A 17,579-nucleotide genomic window follows, 5' to 3' on the forward strand; every position below is an offset into this window, starting at 1 on the left:
CCGGTATGACCTATATGATAAGGGAGAATTTCATATGTATCATTCTTAATCATCAAAATATCATATTTATCCAACTTAATTTCTTAATATTATATTTATCTTTTATAAATATTCAAAATATCATGTGTCCAATTTTTTTTACAATATTTTTTGATAGTTTATAATCTTTTTTTATATCTTAGAATTATTATAATAATTGAAAGTTTTAACCGTATTATCCATACGTTTATAATAATACAACGTCTAATTCTAAATTGTTGTAATGTCGTTCTCTTGACAAACAACACGCTTCATATGTAGTCATCTCCATGGAATGTATACATTGATTGTTTAGTTTTTTTTTTTTTGTTGAATATTGTGTTGTTATAGATAAACGATATTTTATATATTATCATTGATATTTTGATGTTTAAAAATGACATATATGATATTTTGATATTTAAAAATGATACATATAATATTTTAATGTTTAAAACGGGTATATATGATAATTTAAAATTTTAGGGTAAATATGATTTAGAAATTAAGTTGGAAAAATATGATATTTTGATGTTTAATAAGGATATATACCAAATTTAAATTTTGATGTTTAAGAATAGCATATGTGATATTTTAATGTTTAAAAAGGACATATACAACATTTTAAAATTTGATTAAGAGTAAATATGATATTTAGAAATTAAGTTGGATAAATATAACATTTTAATATTTTACTAGGGTATATACCAAATTCTTTCTTTTTAAATAAAAATTACTTACGCATGTTTTTTTTAAACGTAATACATTTGTATTTATGAATTCTATGATTTTTTTTTTCTATTTAGTGAGTGTAATAAGATAAGTAATGTGATTAGGTTATGTTGTCCATTAAAAAAAAAACTGATGGGAATTATAATTTGTTATGTTTAGAAATTAATATCACGTTTGCCTTGCTATATTAAAAAAAACAAGGGTAACGACTTTGATATAACAATGCAAATCTTTCATAATATTATAATGAAAATGACTATTGACTATTAATAAATAAATAATTATATTTGTAAAAATCTTTTGAAAACCGCTGTATTTTATAAATCCCCTATCATGATAAAAGAGTACAAAATTGTCAAGTGGCAATTGCTCAGCCCCTCCCCAAGCTTTTTTCCCGCTCAAAATGTCTAACTGAAATACCAAAACTGTCCTTATGTTACCATTAAACTCTATAGCTATTAAATACAACTTATTCATCTCCCTAAATCTCGCCGCTCTCTCCTTCAATTCCCACTTTTCTCGCACCCTAATCCCTATCACCGACGTTTTCTGTTATATCTTCCCAAAATCATCGCTCAAATTAAGTTGATTCTATCTTGAAAAAAATCAGAAAACATATTTGAATTCATCTTAATAGCAAGAAATCAGGAATTGTGATCGACCCTTCATTGTCATTCTGCTCTATCGAGCGGTTGATTACGAAAAATGTGTAACTATGTCTCAAGGACTCATGCTCCACCATGCTTCTGATCTCTCAATTTAGGTAGGTTGATTTAGGTTTTACTCTTTCTTTTCTACTCGACGTTTATGGTTCGCCAATGTGTATGTGGTGTAAAAACTCGAAGGGAAATGTTTATTCAATCTCACTTTTACAGGTATGAACTTCTTGATTCATTGTGCGTTGAGTCACATCATCAAGCTTGGATATCTGACGTTGTTTAAGATAGGAGACTTCGCTTAGGGTTTCTCTACTTTGAATATCGCTTCCAAGGGTTCCTCCCTTCAACTTCAAATTCAAGGTTCTCTTCGTCACATCATGTTTTAATGTTTCTCATTGTTTGTGATACCTCTTGCTATTAATATTGAAGAACATGGCAATCTTATCTCATCCTCTATATCTGGTTCGCTTTCTTTCCTATCTGCCTAATTACTTTCCTTGCTAAAAACCCCAATCTTCCTTTTTTTTGTTAATTTGGATTATCATCTGAATTTTCTATGATTAAGGTTTGGCCCGAGAATATATATTTAATTGTAATCTCTAATTATTTACTCAATACATACTCTATTCCATCGGTCGTTCCTACGTAAGACCTTCTATCATGTTGTAAAATAATTTTGAAGTTTCTCCTTTAAAATTAAACTAATTGATAGTGCTTCATAGGGGAAGCATTCAAATAATCATGTGGCTTTATTCAAACCAAAACCATGAATGGTTTACCTCAAATTAGAAGGACAAGCCATGCAAACCTTTGTTTATTGATCATATCTATGGTTTTTATTCTAATAAAATGGGCCTTGTTGTTAACATCTTTTGTTTCAGATTTTATATATAATAATATCATCAAATGGATGTTATAGGATTCCATGGGCTCAATACAAGGGTCGTCAAGGTAATTTTTACATTCTGGTGAGTTTTGACTTTGAAATTTGTTATACTTTTTTAGTCTTTAGTAGAAAATTTCTATCTTTATGTAGTATAGTGAGAGCTTATGAATTTTTTTAGGCCATGGACATTCTTGGAGTGAGTCTTTGACTTTTGAATTTGTTGATTTCCCAAATGAAATGAGGCTTTTGTTCTTCAAGGGAGTATCCATTTTCTGCTTTATTTCTTCTATCTGTTTTCACTGTTTTCTGTATCGACACAGTTTTCACTATTTTCTGTATCCACATAATAAATAAAAATAAGTTTAATAAATAAATTTAGTGTCTCGTTTTTTTTCTTACTTTAGGAAGAGATGAAGTATTTGATAATGATAAATTGATAATTATGTTTAGGGATAAAGACTTAAAAGGGTAACATATTCTTTGATTTGTACACATTAAGTCACCGAGTTTTTTTTGTCCACATTTTCCCATTGAACTTGTTGAACTGTTCAAAAAACATCCTTATGACCTACTATTGGAGGTTTAGCCGGTTTCCGGCGTATTTGACAGCTCCAGTCATCTTCTCCGACGTTCCTGATTTTTCTGGTGAACTCAAAAACTTCGACATTCATGATTTTCGATCAGATCACTGTTCATCATATTCAACCTCCGGCCATAGTGTTCTTAAGCAACCTGAAACAATTTCTTGAGCCTAAGATCGTGTTCTGATCTAACCCACATATACACACACACAAATCTGAATAAATCATTTATAGAAAATCTATCAAAAAAACGAAATCATACATACATCCAGATATGGGTTTGTGTTCTGAACAAACACACACACTCAAATATGAAGAAGCTCTCAAGAACACGAACAACCATGATGAACTAGATAAAGATCTGAAACATACAATGAACAAATCCATCCGAAAAACTCCAGATTTCGAGTTTATTTTAGAAGAATCCATCTTCAATTCGAATTCTTTCCACATTATGCTCACAAACTCAGACTTGGGGTAAGTTTTTTTTTTCTTCCAGAAATCGAACATAGATGAAGATGAATACACACACTTGATGAACACACATGCACACACCTTCGATTTGTTTGAAACTTACAAACTCGAGGATTGATATGGTATTCCAGAAACACATAAAGACGAAAAATCAAACTCAAGAACAACCCTTAGTCGAGTTAGGGTTTTCAAACCCATAAATCGATTTCCAAGAACAAAGAAGAAATCGAGTTTGTGTGTTTTAGGTTCCTTGAAGATGAACACACTCACATGTGGAGGTTTTCTCAAAATCGAGCTTGAAGATCTGACGAGTTCTTGAAGGTCTGACGAGCTTTGAAGATGAACTCGAGTTAGGGTTTTCAAACCCAAAACTCGAGCTTGAAGATGAACTTGAATCTGGAATATATATGATTTGTGTTAATACCCCAGAAACAATTTCATGTTCGATTTTTAAAGATCTTGGTTCGTGTTCTGATCTAACATACACACACCTCAAAAATCGTTTTTAGAGTGAAAAATTGTGATGTGTGTTCTTGAGTTTGAACAGAAGAAGATGAAGATGAAGATGAAGAATTGATTTCCAGGGTTGAGTTGAGTTTGAAAATCGAACACCCACATGGGTTTATGTTCAAAATTTGTTTAGATCTAACAAAGAGACATAAGAAGAGAACAAACCCGAGTTCTTGAGTTTGCCGGAAAAATCATGTTCGCCGGAGAATGTGACCGGAGCTTTGCCGGAGCAATAAAATATGCCGAAAACTGGCTAAACCTGCTATTGCAAGTTATAAGGATGTTTTTTGAACGGTTCAACAAGTTTAATGGTAAAATATGGACAAAAAAAATCAGTGACTAAATATGTATAAAACGAATAATAGATTACCCTTTTAAATCATTATCTTTAGTGTTTATGTAAAGTAAAGACAGAGTGCATAAAAGTTGATAGGTGTCAATTAGATAAAGGAAAGGCGGATGGATAGTAGTTAGGCGATTGATAACAATGCATGTCGTACTCTTCTAGTCTTCTCTCTACTCCCAATAGTTATCAACTACAACTCTCTTCTACTTACCCTGTCCCTACCCACCATTTAGTTCTAGGATTTCTTTTTCTTTTTGTTTTCTGCATAGGTTTCCCTTTTTCTATTTTCCATCTTTTTGGCATGCTATTTAACTGTTAATAATAAAACAATCTTTATACTAATAAACCAGATATCTCATTAGTTGTAAGAGACGGATTGTCAGATTAACCTGGAACATTCAAATTAGATGGTTTATTATTATTATTATTATTATTATAACGACACAGATTGTAACACTAACATGACATTTCTTCATCATATCGTACCAATAATGTTAGAGCAATGACAATGTATTTAATTTGTTCCCACATAGGTACTTTTTGTTTTCTAGACGACATAAATAATAACTTGTGGTATAGTGGAATTCCAAAAATCAATTGAATATAGTCTTTGTTACAATTTAACAAGATATGCTACATTTAAATAAATTATCGCCTAAAAGTATAGGTAAAACAAAGTGATAGGAACTAAAAACACAACACAATGCCTATCTAAGTAACATGTCGTCTTCGCCACCTACCGCCATCAAATGTCGTTTAAAACCATCACGACTCTCCAACATTGCAAAAAGCTCTCAAATGTAACAACCTCATTGAAGACCGGTTGAAAAGACATCATTAAATAAATAAAGCTCAAATCAAAGGCCTTGACGAATGAGATAGATTGTTGGCAAGAGTAGATGTTGTCAATACAAGAATATTGTAATGTTCCAAATTTTCAACTAAGTTTTTTTCAATTTTAAAATAAAAGTAATCAACCAAAACCATTTTTTCAAAATATAATAAAACAAATATTTGTTCGAAAACATACCTAACTGTGTTCAAAAATCATAGTAATAATAATAAGTGTAAAAATCATATGAACGAAAGTCTCATAAAACAAACTCCATGGATGCGATACAGTCAGCAACATCCTTCCCATTGCTATCAGAACAACCTCAAAACATTTAAATTAAATCGAGTAAGTACAAATATTAATGAGTTTCTCAAGATACCATATATACTATGAATGTTATGGTCCAACCATAGTTTTGTATTCTCATTTGATTGTTACAGTCCAATTATAGTCTTGTTATGGTCCAACTGTAGTATTGACGATTATAGTCCAACCATAGTTTTTCAAGCAACTGTTATAGTCCAATGATAGTCTTTCATACAAAAGTTACAAAGACAACCTATTGATCAAGGCCATCTAATATCATACATATAGTATAATGAGAAACTTACCTAATGCTAACAACAACATTCTCACAAATCTCTAAGCAATAAACAACTAGCAAGATTCACCCATAAACCAATAGAGATTCAACCTTAGTCTAAAGCTCATAAACAACAAGTTTGATCAAATTCATGTCGGTCAAAAAGTCAATGGTCAAAGGTCAATTGGTCAAAAGGCAAGTGGCGGTGCAACCCATCTCCTAGTCGCGTTGCAACCACTAAATGAAAAAAAAATAGTTACAATTCCCTTTCAACCTACTCGTCGTGACCCATCCTTGGGCGGGTTGCGTTTTTTTGGCATCCACGGCCAGAAAAGACCGATTTAGTTATGCTTATTTCAATTTAGAGTATCCTTTTTAAAGAATTATAATGCATAATTTGTTCCCAATAATGTGATAATATTATTACTGTAACACCCGAGTCCTGAGGTACTTCACATTTTCAATTTTGGCATTTTAGGATCTGCCAAGGCGTGGTGGAGGCACCACGAGGTGGCAAGTCAAGATAAGATCGCAGGTTCATTTAAGCCGCCACGGCGTGGTAGTATAAGGTCACGGTGTGGCAGCTGGCAAATGACAAACCATATTTTACGGGTTTTTCTCTCTATTTAAAGGAATGAGGAGGCTAGGGTTTACTCATCCTTAGCCTTCATCAACCTCCTTGAGATCTGGGAAACCCTAACCCCCTTCCTCCTTTCATTAAGCCCCTTTTTGGTGTCCTTTGAAGCCATTGAAGGGAGAAAGAAGAAGAAATGAGCTAAGATTCAACAAGAAAGTCCTCATCCTTTGTCATAGCACTCTTCTGGACCTTTGTAAGTGTTCAAGACTCGATTCTTATCATGATAGGTTGTTAGATCTTAAGTTTTGTCCCTAAATATCCATGTTCTTATTGGTTGGAGTGGTGAGATCTCATAAAGTTTGCAACTTTCTGAATCTTCATGCCATCTAGGGTATTTGGTGCTTTGGATCTAGATTAGTAATGAGTTTTGGTGTCATGCATGGATTTTTGGCCATAAACCCTCATTTTGAACTAATGGGAGTTCAATACATGCATTGGACATACATGTCTAGAAAGCAAGGATTTTTATGTTATTTATGATGATAAAATCCTTTTTGGAAGTTTTGGACTAGAGGTCTTCAAGATTAAGTGCTTATTGATTTAAGCCAAGTTGTGTTTTTGTAACACCAGTTTACAGGTATTTGCATTGTTGGCCTTGCTTTGTATTAACCTTACATTTTGGTCCCAAACGACAGGCATTGGGAATGGAACGATAGGCGTGGAACACCAGTCGTAAGTTTGTGGATGTCAGGCGTTCGCACACAGAGGAAAAACCCTAATTTTAGGGTTTGTGCCCTATTAAAAGGCCATTATAGACTCAAAACGTTTCTTATCTCCATCCTCCGTCCCTTATATCCCTCATTACGAAACCCTAAGTGTGTGTGGGTGTTTTGAAGCCTCGAAGTAACATTATGGTATCATTTTAGTGTTCTTGGTGGAGAAAGAAGATCTTTGGAGTGTTGGTATTGCTCTCTAGCTTTTGGATCTGGACTCTTGGCATCTTGGAGCACCTTTTGGAGGTATAAAGTTCAGATCTTGATGACTTATTTATTAGATCTTGGTTAAGTGTAGTTTTATGTTCTTTTTGGTCCCAAGAACTTGACTTTTGTGACTTTAGAATGCTCTAGAGGTTTGGGCTGTCCTTTCAAGCATTTTGGAGGGTTTAGAATCATAAAAATGCAAGCTTGGACCTTGATACTCTTCCATGCAAGAGTTTTAGAAGTTTAGAGTGTGATTAAGTTAGATTTTGGTGTTGGGCTCTTTGTAGCCATGCAAAGTTATAAAGGTTGCAACTTTATGGCTTTAGACGTTCTTTTAGCATTGGATCTGAAGTTTGAACGTTAGGTCTTAAGCCATTAAGAACGTGGTTAAGGATTTGGGATTTTGTGGTTACGCCAGGTGTTTGGGTTAGAACGTTGGGTGTTCGGACGTCAGGCGTCATTGAGTGGACGAGAGGTGTTCTCTCTGAATCCCATTGGATCGATTTTGGGCCTTAGGCCATTTAAGGTTTTGGGATTGTATTAGTTGGGTCCTATAGGGAAAGGGGAAAAATGGTCTTTTTCCCTTAATATGATGAAGGATGAGTGGATCATTGGTATGGGATAAAACCTTATTTATTGATCGGATTCATTTCTAGATTATGTTTAGTGTGAGGAGCAGTTTTTGCAGCAGACTGACTGTTGATTCAACTATCTTCTGTTAGAGGTGAGTCTCCCCACTGTACTTGGCGGTCGAAGGCACCAATGTCGGCTAATAATTTATTATGATTAGGATGCTAGTTGTCTGTATGACTCTTGCATGTGTAGTATGTTATATGTATATCGGGCGGGGTCTGATGCTAGGCGAGGCCTGATGGGTGCATTGTATGTTATTTATCTTAGTGATTCATGCATGTGTTTATGTGTTTGTATGAATGTCGGTCGGGGCCTGGTGAATGTGATGGGTAGGGACTATCTCATGTTCGGACAGATCTGTTTCGAGCGGGGCTCGATGTTGGGCGGGGCCTGATGAATGTGATGGGCGGGGCCCATCTCATGTTCTGGCAGATCTGTTCTGAGCGGGGCCCGATGGTTTGTGGGCATGGCCCATTGTATGTTTTATATGAATGGTATGAGGTATCTTAGGTAACTCACTAAGCTTTGTGTTTACGGTCTCATATTTATGGTTTTAGGTACTTTCGGTTCAAAAGGGAAGGGCCCGACGTGACTGCACAACATCCCCCAGAGTTTTCCGCATTGACATATAATGATATTACTCTGATATTTAAATAATATATTCACTTTGATCGGTTTTGAAATAACTCGTTGTATGATTTATTGTTTTAAAAATGAAAATTTAACTTGGATTTCGGGACGTTACAAGTTGGTATCAGAGCCTTGGTTTGAGGGATTTGGGCACACTCTCGAGTATGTCTGAACTCAAACTGAGTAATTGGTAATCTTATGAGTGAAAAAAAGTTTCTAAAAAGATTTTTCTAAAGAAAATAAGTTTCTAAAAAAATTTTATAAAGAAAAAGGAGGTGTGATTCGTACAATCAGTCGAGCTCAAGTAAGTGATTCCCAGAATACCCGTACATGTTTGTTATGATTTTATGTTATGAGAATTGCATGCTAGATTAGGGCTAAGGATCTGCTTAGGATTTCATGCTAAGAGAGATGCCTTTATATGCCTGATTGTTTGAGCTTATGGAATTACATGCTAGAATGGATTTTCAGATGATTGGATGGATTGGCTTGATATGTGAATCCTCGTAGCCTAGGAGGATCGGATGTTATGCTAGATTTGGAAATTTGTATTGGTAGAAGTAATTGCTAACTGTATGCTTTAAAAATTGTATACGGTTATGTGACAACCCGAAACTTTTTATCCTGTACAATTGATCTTTATATCAACATTTAACTTGATTTCCGTTACCTTTTAACTCTGTTTAAGAGTTAGTTTAAGCGTTCTAAGCTTGAGTACAGCCGGGAATGAGATTGGAAATGAGTCAACAAGTCGTATAGAGACAAAACCGGGCCATACACCCTCTTGAGAGGTGTGTACGGCCGCACATATGGGTGTGCGGCCGCACACCCATCTTCCATCCGCACACTCACCCTTATATATATAAGGTGACCCCCCTTCACTCATTCCTTTCTTTTGGCTGCACTCTACTTTCTCTCTCTACTTTCTCTCTCTAAAAACTTCATCCAAGAACACTCTAAGGGCCTCAAAAACGTGAATTACTCCATCTTTCAGCTTGTATACTGGTAATACACCTTGATCTAAGCCTAAAACTCTTCATGTTCTTCGTGTTTTTCATCACTTGAAGGTGTACGGCCGCACACCTTCATAAGGTGGCCGTACACACCTTAAAGACTCTCCAAGGTGAAAGTTTGGCCTTCATTTGCTAGTTGGACTTGGTATTGGCCTTGAAACACCCGAAAATCGACATTTTGGGCATGAATGAAGAGTGTACGGCCGCACACCCCTGTGTACGGCCGCACACACACTCTGTACGGTTGCACACTCCCATGTACGACCTCACACACATGCTGACCACACACCCTGGCCGCACACACACTCTTTTGGCCGTACACATCCCTCGTTTGATCATATAGGGTCCCGACAAGCATTTCCAAGTCTTTAGGGTGGTTTCCCGTCATGTTTTAGTCATGAAACACCCTAATTCTAACACACATATGTGTTACCATATGTTAATAGGATCCACTTGTGTACGAAACACCAGTTGACACTCAGCATCCGCACCGATCATACGCTCGAATCCTACGTCAAACGGTGAGTTCATACCCCTACGCTTTTCCGAGTTTTCATGTTTTCAAGGGGAGGATTCAAGCAAAAGTACAAGGAAACTTGTGCTCAAGTTATCTTATTTTGCATCAAATAATTATATGTTCAGCATGCTTTTAACACAGAAAACCGTTTTACCAAACGATTAAGAAATCAACTCGTAGAAACAGTTTTCAAAACTAAAGCAAGGAACTTGTAAATCTTGTCATAAAATGTGATATTTTATAAAGGATTTATACAAAACATAAACAGGATTTTTGGTATTATTACTTGTAAATTTGTTATTTTAAGTTGGAGACACGTCCTTGGTAACACTCCACCGGATTCGAGAGTGTAGGACTAACCCTTGATTCTATAATCTCTTGGAGGGAGAGCGTGACTATTGTGTATAGATCTATACGGGACTGACTATCCCGCACCTCGCTGCTAGCTACAGTTGGACCGTCAGGTCTACGGGTGACAAAGTCATAAAAGATACTGGCCCCCGTTACGTGCCATATCAAGTTTAATGTATGGTTATAAAACTCGCAACCTAGATAACAGAGATTTACTTTTGTAATAATGAAACAAGTGAACTAACCTCAAAGTAATAACCGATTTGATTACTAGAGGGCATTAGTAATACCCTTAGGATCTAGTTCACTACTTATTTATTAGTTTTATTTATGTAATAAGGCTAATACATCTCACTGAGAGCAAACATGGTTTTTCAAGGAAACTACATCTAATGATACGAGTATGGTAGATACTTGTACACTTCAGACAAGAACAGATAACCAACTATCAACTTTTAAGGAAAATATAGGATTTTCCTGGGATAACTCAACCTTACATAAACAGGCTGTTTAACATACAACTAATGGATAACCTGTAACATCCGGATTCCCAGGTATCTTATTTTAGTGATTTATTTTGGGTTTTATGGAGGGACTCGGCGAGTAGACGCTCAGACTCGCCGAGTAGGATCGCGAATTCTTGACTGGATTAATGACCGGACTCGACGAGTAGATACGTGGACTCGGCGAGTCCGCGCTGTAAAGTGAAACCCTAAATCCCCGGGCTTGTGCCTTATTTAAAGGCCTTTATGGCCTCCATTTGCAGCCAATGCACCCCAGAGAAACCCTAGAGAGAGCAGTGAGAGAGTTGATAGCAAGAAGAAGCTAATACATCAGTTTTGGTGTAGTTTTGCTAGAAGGAAGAAGGAAACACCCATCTAGAACGTGAAGGGAGCTTGGATCTGGGCTAATCATCTTGAGAGTTCATCTCTGGAGGTATAATCCCTTCTATTTCGTGTTGATATGATAGATTTCATGATTTTAGGGTTTTTACCTTCATTTTATGTAAGATCTAGTGAGTATGAGGCCCCCTTTGTGTTAATTGTTGGATATAGTGTCTAAGTCCATAACTATATTTGGTATGTACTTGACCCGACCCGGCATGGTCCATTTGGGTTGCACTTCACCCGAACAAGTTATGGATAATCGTTTGAGAATAGTATAAGTTATGATTTATTAATATATTATAAGTCCTAATATATTAATATAAAATCATATTATTTAATTAGTATTGATCTATAATTAATCTAGAATTAATTTAGAGATCAAAAGTATGACTAATTAAATATGGGCTCTTGTATTTATATAGTGTGGGCTAGGCTTGCATGGAAAGTCCATGGATACTCCATGGAGCTTTAACCCATGGATCTCATGGAAATGAAAAGACATGGGTATTAGGGTTTACATGAATGTAACCCTAATCCACCACACTATATAAAGGAGGCTTTGGTTCTTGAAATCACACGAGTTGTGGTGAGTAAAGTAAGAGGGCCGATTTCAAGAAGGTGATTACTATTCTCTCAAAGTTCCAAGTTTGTGGTGATTTGTGATTTCCATTTGAGGCATCCACACTATTGGTGCTAGGCTCTAAAACTCCAAGCAATCAACTACAACTACAAGGTAAGTAATTCTACTAGCTTGATTTGATTCAAGTTCCCCATGCCATGCTAGATAGGATAAGAACCTTGGAAAAATAATTATTTGCATGTATCATAGTCAAACATAGATCCAAGGTTTCTAGGGTTGCATGTACACCATAGGAGTGTTAGAATGCTCAAAAACCCATCAGTGGTATCAAAGCCTGGTTTGTTTATTTGATACCTGATGCAAAAAAAAAAAAAAAAAAAAAAAAAAAAAAAAAACTTGAAAATCGAAGTTTTGTTCAAAAGCTCGTATCAAAATTTCAAGTTTTGTATATGTACTTACGATTCTTGAAATTTTTTGATATGAACATTCATAAACATATGAGTTTAGAAGATCATAGAAATTATATGCTAATAATTGATTAGATTAATTCTTGATATTTATGTGTTTTAATGGAGTCCATAACTAGTTCTTAAGTTATGGATAACCAAAAGTCACATTTATAAATAACCATTAAAAGAACACATAGGTTACAAAAAATGAAGAGTCTTCATTTTTAATAATCATTAACTCATAAGTTATGAGAAATGAAAAGTCTTGAAAGTTTACAAAACTTGCCCTCAAGTTTTGGAACATGTAAAGTCATATTAAAAACTTTAGTTCCAACCCCTAGAATTTTAAAAGTTAAAATTCAACCCTTATACTTTATAATATTATAAGTTTAATAATATTTATATATGTATAAGATCAAGTCGTCTTACCGCTAGTACGCCTCATTCACGAAGCCGGTCTATAAGGGGGGTATAAGGTTGTTGCCTATAAAATGGCAACTTAATGGGTGTCCACTCTCACCCACCGCTTCCTTGATCGGTAGAGGGTCGTTAGCCGAACGGGTAGGACAAGGACTTATAAATTCTCATTAAAAGTATAATGATAATACTAAAGTAACTAAACTTTATTGAATTCCCAATCTTAGTTATTTTAGGAAAATGTGAATAAGGTGCTAATCCATGAAATTACACTTTACACTTTGTTTAAGTCGTTAATGGAGCGTGTGTGGTTAACCGACACACTAACTTGAACTTAACAAGGCAGGTAAAGGGTGACTTAATGTTTATCATAGTATCGATGGAGCATGTGTGGTTAACCGGCACATCGATTGAGGGGTAATACATTAAGGGTACCAAGTAATTTGCATGGTTACTTCACACCTTGTTTTGTGATCCTCGGCATCCCAGTCACAAAACTTGAAGGGCACACTCGAGATTGAAACATGCAATTGAAGAAAGTTCAATGAATCTCAAAGAATCTAGGAGTTTCTAAACCAATTAAAACCTAATTAAATATTTCGTTTTTCATGGTGGAAATTGGTGAATCGTCATTCACCTACCTTCAAATATCTTATAGCTTAGATTACGGCATCCCTCTTCTAAGTTATAAAATATTGTGTTGGGTCCTAGCCTTAATATTACATTTGGGTGTTTTGTTAAGGACTATCTCTATATCTAATCTAATCTATTCCCTCTTCTTTTCAGATGTCTTCCAATAACAATGCTTCTGGCTCAAACCCTACTAGCTCCTTCTCTCTCATGAATCTTTGTAGGAGAGTCATCTTTGATGGGTCCAACTTTACAGATTGGATCAGAAACATCAGGATGGTCACTCGGTATGAGAACAAAGAATATGTTCTCGACAAGGAGCTGAAGGTACCCGAGCCAACTGCTACTCCTGAAGAGCTTGCTGAATATGAGGTACATGAAAGAGATGCTACAAAAGTGGCATGCATCATGATGGCCACCATGACAGCCGAGCTCCAAAAGTCCTATGAGGACTATTATCCTTTTTAGATGCACCAGGACTTGATGGACCGCTACCATCAAAGTGCTCGTCAAGAGCGATATGAATTAATCTCCTCCATGATAATAACCCGAATGAAGGATGGTGAACCCATCACGGGCCACATACAGAAAATGCAAAGGTATGTGGATCGTTTACTGAAGCTGAATGTGAACTTCCCTGAGGAGTTAGCAATAGACATCATTTTGCACTCCTTGCCATCGTGTTATGATCAATTCCGCATGACATATCACATGAACAAGGAAGAAGTCACCCTCAGCAAACTTCAAGGACTCTTGAAGACCGCCAAAAGTGGTCTAAAGGGTAAGTCGGTTGTTACTACTCTTACTCCTACTCCAACTGCGGCCAATGTCTTGGCAATCGGGCATGGCAAAGGGAAGAAGAGAAAGAACCCTTCTAAGGGTACCAAGGGTAAGACCCTTGAAGGCTCCTCTTCAAGCAAAACCAAGAAAGGTTTTGTCACTCCTTCTGCTAACCCTAATGAGGCTGAATGCTTCTATTGCCATGAAAAGTCGCACTGGAAGTGAAACTGCCCAAAGTACCAGCAAGATTTGAAGGATGGGAAAGTAAAACCCAACCATGCAGGTATATACACTATATTGTCTAATAACTCACCTCATTCTAAGTCTTGGGTCCTTGATACAGGTTGTGGTATTCACATATGTTGTGATTTGCAGGGACTAAAAAGAAGTGAGAATGTGGAGCAGGGAAAGATAAACTTGATCATGGGAAACAGGAAAGCTACACCTGTCACCAAGATAGGAGTTTATTCCTTAGTGCTAAATAGTGGGTTTACATTAGATTTGAATAAATGTTATTATTCGCCAGAAATGGCAAGAAATGTTATTTCCTTTCATGCATTGTATAAACAAGGTTTTACCTTTTATTTTGATAATAATAATGGTAGTATTGATGCTTTCTTTAATAATGTTCTTTATTTTAAAGCATTACCTTGTGATGGCGTGTATGAAACTGTATCTGTTGTAGATAATCTAGGAAATAATGCATTGTGTATTAACTCTTCCACTAGCTTAGATAAAGCATCCTTATGGCATTGTCGTCTTGGACATGTAAGCAAGAAACGCATAGGCCAAATCCAAAAGGATGGAGTCTTGGAGTCATTTGACCTAAAGTCAGATGATAGTTGTGAATCTTGTTTGCTTGGTAAAATGACAAAGTCACCTTTTACTGGCACTTGTGCTAGGGTTGAAGGTTTATTGGACCTCATACACACGGATGTGTGTGGACCCTTCAGAACCGCCACAAGAGATGCTAATCGGTTCTATGTGACTTTTACTGATGATTTTAGTAGATATGGATATGTCTACCTAATCAAGCATAAGTCAGAAACCTTTGAGAAATTCAAAGAGTTTAAGCAAGAAGTGGAGAATCAGTTGGGCAGGAACATTAAGATGCTTCGATCCGATCGTGGTGGTGAGTATCTTAGTACTGAGTTCCTTGACTATCTTAAGGAATGTGGGATTATCTCACAATTGACACCTCCTAGGACACCACAGTTGAATGGTGTAGCTGAGAGGCGCAATCGGACCTTGTTGGACATGGTTCGTTCCATGATGAGTCGAGCTTCGCTACCAATCTCATTTTGGGGGTATGCCTTAGAGACTGCCGCCCATATCCTTAATCTAGTCCCTACAAAGAAGGTTGCCAAAACACCTCACAAGGTGTGGACTGGAAAAGTTCCCAATCTAGACCACATCAAGATTTGGGGTTGCGAGGCTTTCCTGAGACACGAGACTCACGATAAGCTCGAACCCCAAAGCGAAAGGTGTATTTTCATCGGCTACCCACAGAAATCCTTTGGTTAGATCTTCTACAGACCCAGTGATAATGTGGTCTTTGTAGCAAGAAGAGGATTCTTTCGAGAGAGAGAATTCATGAGCCAAGGAGACAGTGGGAGGCAAATTGACCTTGAGGAAATTCAAGAGTCAAGTGGTGAAGGAACCTCAAACCCTAGCCCTCAACCTGAGGAGGAAACTCCTGTTAAGCCGACTGAAGAATCTATACCTCTGAGGCGTTCCACCAGAGTTAGGAATGCACCTGAGCATTATTATGGTTTTCATATTACTGCAGAAGGTGAGATACTTATCAGTGATAACACACTGGTAAATCTGGATGAGCCTAACAGCTACACGGAAGCCATGGCAGGCCCTGAGGCTGCTAAATGGAAAGAGGCTATGGATAGCGAGAGACAGTCCATGTATGACAATCAAGTTTGGAACTTGGTTGACAATGTACCTGATCGTAAGATAGTTGGGTGCAAATGGATCTTCAAGAAGAAGATCGACATGGATGGTAATGTACACACTTATAAGGCACGACTGGTTGCAAAGGGTTATTCTCAAACTCCGGGAGTTGATTATGATGAGACCTTTTCACCAGTGGCCAAGATTAAGTCTATTAGGGTTCTGTTAGCCATTGCTGCATTTCATGATTATGAAATATGGCAAATGGATGTCAAACCGCTTTCCTTAATGGAAAGTTGGCTGAAGATGTTTACATGGTTCGGCCAGAGGGTTTTGTCAGTACAGAGTACCCCACTAGAGTGTGTAAGCTCGAGAAATCCATTTATGGATTAAAACAGGCACCTCGCAGATGGAATCTTTGCTTTGATGAGAAAATCAAAGTATTTGGCTTTTCAAGGAGTGAAGATGAATCTTGTGTCTATATCAAGGCTAGTGGGAGTATAGTCAGCTTTTTGGTACTGTATGTTGATGACATACTACTCATAGGAAATGACATCCCAACCCTGCAGGAAGTAAAGTCCTGGCTTGGGAAGTGTTTCGCTATGAAGGACCTTGGAGAAGCTGCCTATATCCTAGGGATAAGGATTTTGAGAAACAGGAGTAAAAGACTAATTGGACTTAGTCAAAGCACCTATGTGGACAAAGTGTTGAAAAGGTTCAACATGCATAACTCCAAGAAAGGAGAGTTACCCATCCAGAGTAACGCCAGATTGAGTAAGACACAAAGCCCTAGTACTGAGGCTGAGATAGCAGGAATGAGTCGAATACCTTATGCTTCAGCTGTAGGATCGATCATGTATGCTATGACGTGTACTCGACCTGATGTAGCCTTTGCTTTGAGCATGGTTAGCAGGTATCAGGGGAACCCTGGCAAGGCACACTGGACTGCGCTAAAGAATATCCTCAAGTACCTACGGAGGACTAAGGACTGGGTCCTTACCCTCGGTGGCAGTGAGGACTTGAGAGTTGTAGGGTACAGTGATGCTAGCTTTTAGACTGACAGAGATAATTTCCGCTCTCAGTCGGGCTGGGTCTTTACTCTAAACGGAGGGGCAATTACTTGGAAAAGTTCCAAGCAGGAGACAGTGGCTGATTCCACTTGTGAATCAGAGTATATAGCAGCAAGCGAGGCAGCAAAGGAGGCTATATGGCTAAAGAACTTCATCGGAGACCTTGGAGTTGTACCAGCTATAAAGGAGCCAATGGAGATCTTCTGTGACAACAATAGTGCGGTTGCCTTAGCCAAGGAACCAAGAGATCATGGGAGATCTAGACACATTGACAGAAAATATCACTTCATTAGACATCGAATAGAAGAAGGAATCCTCGTGGCAAAGAGGGTATCATCGGATGAGAACCCAACAGATCCCCTCACGAAGGGACTGACTCGGGAAAAGCATCTCCAGCATGCTCGGAGCATAGGGCTGAAGGATGATATTAGTTTTAGTAGTTAGATAATCTTGAAATTTGTAAAATGTAATTGACATTTGATGATAAATAAAAGCTGTAATTTATGAGTAAAGTGTTGCTATCTCTTGTCAAGCGTTTA

Source organism: Lactuca virosa, chromosome 2 (genome assembly GCF_052849685.1).
Source record: "Lactuca virosa cultivar CGN04683 chromosome 2, Lactuca_virosa_CGN04683_v6, whole genome shotgun sequence".
Taxonomy (NCBI): domain Eukaryota; kingdom Viridiplantae; phylum Streptophyta; class Magnoliopsida; order Asterales; family Asteraceae; genus Lactuca; species Lactuca virosa.